Genomic DNA, 7,932 nt, shown 5'->3' with positions numbered 1-7,932 from the left:
CTGACTGGGAGCAAGGATTAGAACATCTGAAGCAGCAGTCCTGAATGGGCTTTCTTGTTTTTCTTTAGGATTGGTGAGTACGTCATTGATCGCTCGCTCTGAGGGAAGAGAGATATTATAGCCGGTCTAAACTGTATGAGTTTTTGCTCGTCATATGCTATGACAGACTGTTCTCGGTAGTTTCAATAGATCTCATAATGTTCTGCCATCCAAAGTAAAATACAAGAAATTGCCTTGTTCAAGCAATTAAGCTATATTGTCTGGTCTTGAATGTATCCATGTTATTTATACAATAATATTTCATGCAAGAGGAACACACCTAGTCAGATGGAATCATGAATGGAAAACACCCTTCCATGCTGTGGGGTATGCATGCCGACGTACAAGCATGTATGACATGTAGATTGTAATGTTTAAATACAACAAATGTGACCCCAGCGAGGTGAATGAAGATATTGTGATGATAATATAAGGCAAAAATATGTGCGCTATTTGACCACGGAGTTTATAATCGCGTATGTTCTTTCGTGATCTCATATCCTGTGCCTCACGCCCTCACTTCCTCTTAGTAAGTGAGGAAGTTTCAGGCAGTTAATTCGACGCCTCATTCGTTGTTTCACTGAGCTGTCAACATTTAATTGTGAGGTGACTACATTCGATATAAAATATATATAGCCAGCTAGCTAGCTATACTTCTCTGCAACAACGTTTTTCTTTTTGAAAACAGCTGCTCTCGTCTTACTATGACTCTCAGGTGATCGTCAAAGAGTCCAGGTGGTTCTGGTAAGTGTCTTTATTTAATTTGAGCTCTCCACATTACTCCATGTGTTGGAGATTGCTTGCTTGCTAGCGAGCTAAAAGGCTGCGTTTAAACAGGCAGTCCAATTCTGATATTTTTCCACTAATTGTTCTTTTGACCAATTACATTCACATCAGCTCTTTTTCAGAACTGATCTGTTTAGTCTAAAGACAAATTAGTGAGATAAAAATTCTGAATTGGGCTGCTTGTCTAAACGCAGCCTAAGAAAGCTAACGTTAGCAACTAGCCACAGTGTCAGTCATGCTCAGCCATACCATAGTAGTGTAGCCAGTTCTTGTGTATCACGAAATGGGGATTCCTCCAGTCCGTTTGGTGTCTCTCCTGTGTTTCACATTGACAGCTAAACTAGAACGAGCGTCTTAAGCTAGTTATTCATCGAGCTCATTTAATTTCTATGAGCGAGCTAGCTTTGTTACTCTGTCATGTTGGTCCCCCTCTCCCTATTATCTGAGAACATTAGTTAGTTAAGGTTACTTGGTTAGCTAGCGAAAAAATGTTTTAGCTGCTATTGTATGCAGTTCATCACTGCTTTGTCTAAAGTCACTAAGATGACTAACATTAAATAACACAAGCATTTGCTTTTGTTACTTACTAGGTAGGTAGTGCATGGGTGCCTAACTTTGTCTGAAAGTGGGGGTGCAAAAGCTTGGGAGAGTGTGTCCCCCCCAGAAAATTTTAGTGTAAACATTTCAACACAGTTTCTTAATAACAGGGGGAATCCATATTTATGAACGGAACACAACAATTTTTCTTAGGTTTAGCCACAAATTATACTGGAAAATAGCCTTTTTTGGTAAACATTATATACTGTATACAGAGATATTTGCAAAAAGCCACAGGATGTTTTTTCAATACAATTTTTTTTTTTATACATTTGAATACTTATATGTACTTTAAGTAAATACCTGCAGTCAACTTGCACAATACGTTAGGAGATAAAGAACATTGCGTTCTAAATTTCCTTTGTCACAATATTATGAAGCTTACGGTAGTCCCCAGTCACATGTCACGTGGTGTTTGTCCGGAGCCTTGTGAGTCACTCACTGTTGTGCAGCATGCGCCAGGTGATCTAATTACTGTAATGAATTCACAGCTACATTTTTGCCAGCTAGATATCTTATAACTATTAAGTTAACTGTCTAAAATGTGCTAAATGCTCTGCAGATGTGCATTTTGGTTTGCTAATTTAGTAGGTAGTTAGCTATCTAGTTATGTGGTTAGTTATGTCCTAAATCAAACATTTGCTTGGTAACAGCATAGAATCTCCTCGTAGATCAAGAGCCTTGCTGCCTATTATTTGTTTTGCGTGTGCAGCAAACTGTGAGTAGCATTTTTGAGTAACTTATTATAATTTTTTTAATTTAAATTTCGGCAAAACAGTTAAGAACATTATTATTTACATATACTTGTATAGTTTAGGTCAGAAGCTCTACAAAATGTTTGCAAAGTGCACATTAGCATTTAGTTAGCATTCTCTATGGAATTGTACATGTACACTGAACAAAAATATAAACGCAACATGGACAATGTGTGGGAGCACTGGTTGGTCGGGCCAATTGAGGTAGTATGTACATGAATGTATGAATGAAAGTGACTATGCATATAAGATCAACAGAGAATAGCAGCAGCGTAAAAGAGGGGTTGGGGGGGGGGAACACAATGCAAATAGTCCGGGTAACCTTCTGGTTACCTATTCAGGAGTCTTATGGCTTGGGGGTAAAAACTGTTGAGAAGCCTTTTTGTCCTAGACTTGGCACTCCGGTACCGCTTGCCATGCATTAGTAGAGAGAACAGTCTATGACTGGGGTGGCTGGGTTCTTTGACAATTTTCAGGGCCTTCCTCTGACACCGCCTGGTGTAGCGGTTCTGGATGGCAGGCAGCTTTGCCCCAGTGATGTACTGGGCCGTACGCACTACCCTCGGAAGTGCCTTGCGGTCGGAGGCCGAGCAGATGCCGTACCAGGCAGTGATGCAACCAGTCAGGATGCTCTCGATGTTGCAGCTGTAGAACCTTTTGAGGATCTCAGGACCCATGCCAAATCTTTTTAGTTTCCTGAGGGGGAATAGGCTTTGTCGTGCCCTCTTCACGACTGTCTTGGTGTGTTTGGACCATTCTAGTTTGTTGTTGATGTGGACACCAAGGAATTTGAAGCTCTCAACCTGCTCCACTACAGCCCCGTCAATGGGAATGGGGACGTGCTCGGTGCTCCTTTTCCTGTAGTCCACAATCATCTCCTTAGTCTTGGTTACGTTGAGGGATTGGTTGTTATTCTGGCAACACCCGGACAGGTCTCTGACCTCCTCCCTATAGGCTGTCTCGTCGTTGTCGGTGATCAGTCCTACCACTGTTGTGTCATCTGCAAACTTAATGATGGTGTTGGAGTCGTGCCTGGCCATGCAGTCGTGGGTGAACAGGGAGTACAGGAGGGGACTGAGCACGCACCCCTGGGGAGCTCCAGTGTTGAGGATCAGCGTGGCAGATGTGTTGCTACCTACCCTCACCACCTGGGGGCGGCCCGTCAGGAAGTCCAGGATCCAGTTGCAGAGGAAGGTGTTTAGTCCCAGGTTCCTTAGCTTAGTGATGAGCTTTGAGGGTACTATGGTGTTGAACGCTGAGCTGTAGTCAATGAATAGCATTCTCACATAGGTGTTCCTTTTGTCCAGGTGGGAAAGGGCAGTGTGGAGTGCAATTGAGATTGCATCATCTGTGGAACTGCATCCCTGTTAATGAGCATTACTCCTTTGCTAAGATAATCCATCTACCTGACAGGTGTGGCATATCAAGGAGCTGATTAAACAGCATGATCATTACACAGGTGCACCTAAAAGGCCACTCTAAAATGTGCAGTTTTGTCACACAACACAATGCCACAGGTGTCTCAAGTTTTGAGGGAGCGTGCAATTGGCATGCTGACTCCTGGAATGTCCAGCAGAGCTGTTGCCAGAGAATTCAATGTTTATTTCTCTACCATAAGCTGCCTCAAATGTTGTTTTAGAGAATTTGTCAGTACATCCAACTGGCCTCACAACCGCAGACCATGTGTATGGCGTTTTGTGGGCGAGAGGTTTGCTGATGTCAATGTTGTGAACAGAGTGCCCCATGGTGGCTGTGAGGTTATGGTATGGGCAGGCATGAGCTTCGGACAACAAACAAAATTGCATTTTATCGGTGGCAATTTGAATGCACAAAAATAGCGTGACGTGATCCTGAGGCCCATTTTGATCAGATCTGTATTCCCAATCATGTGAAATCCGTAGATTAGGGACTAATGAATTTATTTCAATTGACTGATTTCCTCATAGGAACTGTAACTCAGTAAAATCTTTTAAATTGTTTCGTGTTTGTTTTTGTTCAGTATACTTGTTAGCATTGCTAACCTTCGGATTACAGAATATTAGTGGGGTTTGATAACAGCGCCCCTTGTGTTCAGTGCCAATATTACCGAACATCCCGGTATGACAGTCTCGTTACCGCACAAGCCTATTGGGGAGAAAGTGTTTAAATGACTAGACTACTAACCTATTTCCCTTCCCCTGAAAATCCCACCCCCAATAATTAAATAACAGGTCTGAAACCCTAACAAACCTGTGACTCTTAAACATCCCGTCCCCTTCCCTGAAAATCCCACCCATAGTGATCGATTGATAGGTCTGAAATGGAGGTCGGCCGATTAATCGGGATGGCAGATTAATTAGGGCCGATTTCAAGTTTTCCTAACAATCGGTAATCAGCATTTTTGGACACCGATTGTGGACGATTACATTGCACTCCACGAGGAGACTGCGTGGCAGGCTGACTTCCTGTTACGCGAGTGCAGAAAGGAGCCAAGCTAAGTTGCTAGCTAGCATTAAACTTATCTTATAAAAAACAATCAATCTTAACATAATCACTAGTTAACTACACATGGTTGATGATATTACTAGTTTATCTAGCTTGTCCTGCGTTGCATATTATTGATGCGGTGCCTGTTAATTTCTATTTGAATCATAGGCTACTTCCCCAAATTGGTGATGATTTAACAAGCGCATTCGTGAAAAAAGCACTGTTGTTGCACCAATGTGTACTTAACCATAAACATCAACGCCTTTCTTTTAAAATCAATACACAAGTATATATAAACCTGCCTATTTAGTTAATGACCTAAGGCTCGTATTTCTGTGTGTTATTATGTTATAATTAAGTCTATGATTTGATAGAGCAGTGTGACTGAGCGGTGGTAGGCAGCAGCAGGCTCGTAAACATTCATTCAAACAGCACTTTACTGTGTTTGCCAGCAGCTCTTCGCTGTGCTTCAAGCATTGAGCTGTTTATGACTTCAAGCCTATCAACTCCCGAGATTATTAGGCTGGTGTAACCGATGTAAAATGGCTAGCTAGTTATTCGGGGTGCGCGCTAATAGCGTTTCAATCGGTGACGTCACTCGCTCTGATACCTTGAAGTAGTTGTTCCCATTGCTCTGCAAGGGCCGCGACTTTTGTGGAGCGATGGGTAACGATGCTGGCTGTTGTCGATGTGTCCCTGGTTCAAGCCCAGGTAGGGGCGAGGAGAGGGACGGAAGCTATACTGTTACACTGGCAATACTATAGTGCCTATAAGAACATCCAATAGTCAAAGGTATATGAAATACAAATGGTATAGAGAAATAGTCCTATAATTCCTATAATAACTACAACCTGAAACTTCTTACCTGGGAATATTGAAGACTCATGTTAAAAGAAACCACCAGCTTTCATATGTTCTCATGTTCTGAGCAAGGAACTTAAACGTTAGCTTTTTTACATGGCACACTTTACTTTCTTCTCCAACACTTTGTTTTTGCATTACTTAATCCAAATTGAACATGTTTCATTATTTGAGGCTAAATTTATTTTATTTATGTATTATATTAAGTTAAAATAAGTGTTCCTTCAGTATTGTTGTAATTGTCATTATTACAAATAAAAAAATATATAAATCGTCCGATTTAATCGGAATCGGCTTTTTTTGATTCTCCAATAATCAGTATCGGCGTTTAGAAATCATAATCGGTCGACCTCTAGTCTGAAACCCTACCAACTCTGTGACTCTCTCAAATAGCCTGCTACACCCTGACAATCCAACCGACAGGGATGGATTGACAGGCCAAACTGTTAAGAATGTGTCCAGAATAAATCAAATAAAATGTTATTGGTCGCATACACATAAACTCAGCCAAAAAAGAAACGTCCTCTGTCAACTGTGTTTATTTTCAGCAAACTTAACATGTGTAAATATTTATATGAACATAAGATTTAACAACTGAGACATAAGCTGAACAAGTTCCACAGACATGTGACTAACAGAAATGGAATGATGTGTCCCTGAACAAAGGGGGGGTCAAAAGTAACAGTCAGTATCTGGTGTGGCCACCAGCTGCATTAAGTACTGCAGTGCATCTCCTCATGGACTGCACCAGATTTGCCAGTTCTTGCTGTGAGATGTTACCCCACTCTTCCACCAAGGCACCTGCAAGTTCCCGGACATTTCTGGGGGGAATGGCCCTTGCCTTCACCCTCCGATCCAACAGCTCCCAGACGTGCTCAATGAGGTCCGGGCTCTTCACTGGCCATGGCAGAACAAGGACATTCCTGTCTTGCAGGAAATCATGCACAGAACGAGCAGTATGGCTGGTGGGATTATCATGCTGGAGGGTCATGTCAGGATGAGCCTGCAGGAAGGGTACCACATGAGAGAGAAGGTTGTCTTCCTTGTAACGCACAGCGTTGAGATTGCCTGCAGTGACAACAAGCTCAGTCCGATGATGCTGTGACACACCGCCCCAGACCATGACGAACCGTCCACCTCCAAATCGATCCCGCTCCAGAGTACATGTCTCAGTGTAACGCTCATTTCTTTGACGATAAACGCGAATCAGACAATCGCCCCTGGTGAGACAACTGCATCTTGTCAGTGAAGAGCACTTTTTGCCAGTCCTGTCTGGTCCAGCGACGGTGGGTTTGTGCCCATAGGTGACTTTGTTGCCGGTGATGTCTGGTGAGTACCTGCCTTACAACATGCCTACAAGCTCTCAGTCCAGCCTCTCTCAGCCTATTGCGGACAGCCTGAGCACAGATTGAGGGATTGTACATTCCTGGTGTAACTCGGGCAGTTGTTGTTGCCATAATGTACCTGTCCCGCAGGTGTGATGTTCGGATGTACCGATCCTGTGCATGTGTTGTTACACGTGGTCTACCACTGCGAGGACGATCAGCTGTCCGTCCAGGGAGACAGTATCGCTGTCTTAGTTGTCTCACAGTACGAACATTGCAATTTATTGCCCTGGCCACATCTGCAGTCCTCATGCCTCCTTGCAGCATGCCAAAGGCATGTTCACGCAGGGACACTGGGCATCTTTCTTTTGGTGATTTTCAGAGTCAGTAGGAAAGGCCTCATTAGTGTCCTAAGTTTTCATAACTGTGACCTTAATTGCCTACCGTCTGTAAGCCGGTAGTGTCTTAACGACTGTTTCACAGGTGCATGTTCATTGTTTATGGTTCATTGAACAAGCATGGGAAACAGTGTTTTAAACCCTTCACAATGAAGATCTGTGAAGTTATTTGGATTTTTACAAATTATCTTGGAAAGACAGGGTCCTGAATATGGGACATTTTCTTTTTTTGCTGAGTTTATTTGGTAGATTTTATTGCGGGTGTAGCGAAATACTTGTGTTCCTAGCTGCAACAGTGCAGTAATATCTAACAATACACACATCTAAAAGTAAAATAAGGGATTAAGAAATGTATAAATATTAGGACGAGCAGTGTGTGTGTTTGTAGATATACAGTGCATTTGGAAAGTGTTCAGAACCCCTTTTCCCGTCAATCTACACACTATCCCATAATGACAAAGGAAAAAACAGGTAAAAATTTTTTTTTATAATAAATGAAATTTTACATTTACATAATTATTTAGACCCTTTTGTAATGAGACTTGAATTTGAGCTCGGGTGTTTCCTGTTTCCATTGATCGTCCATGAGACGTTTCTACAACTTGGAGTCCACCTGTGGTAATTTCAATTGATTGGACATGATTTGGGAAGGCACACACCTGTCTACATAAGGTCCGACAGTTGACAGTATATGTCAAGAGTGAA

The 7,932-nt window shown here is 42.4% G+C and overlaps 1 protein-coding gene across 7 annotated transcripts in view; it reads left to right on the top strand.

The window, feature by feature from the left end:
• Positions 1-554: 554 nt before the first annotated feature.
• Positions 555-7,932, top strand: part of LOC111952586 (polyamine-transporting ATPase 13A3) — a 70,156-nt gene continuing 62,778 nt past the window's right edge. For 5 of the 7 annotated variants that reach the window (XM_070435108.1, XM_023971416.2, XM_023971415.2 and 2 more), the window contains exon 1: positions 555-783. The gene's annotated coding sequence lies outside the window, so the exon portion shown is untranslated. The remainder of the gene's footprint in view (positions 784-7,932) is intronic. The other 2 variants (XM_023971413.1, XM_023971414.2) reach the window with 2 other exon arrangements.

This window comes from Salvelinus sp. IW2-2015, linkage group LG26 (assembly GCF_002910315.2).
Source record: "Salvelinus sp. IW2-2015 linkage group LG26, ASM291031v2, whole genome shotgun sequence".
Lineage (NCBI taxonomy): Eukaryota > Metazoa > Chordata > Actinopteri > Salmoniformes > Salmonidae > Salvelinus > Salvelinus sp. IW2-2015.
The sequence above is the reverse complement of the archived record's forward strand: the minus strand, read 5'-3'. Positions and strand labels throughout refer to the sequence as shown.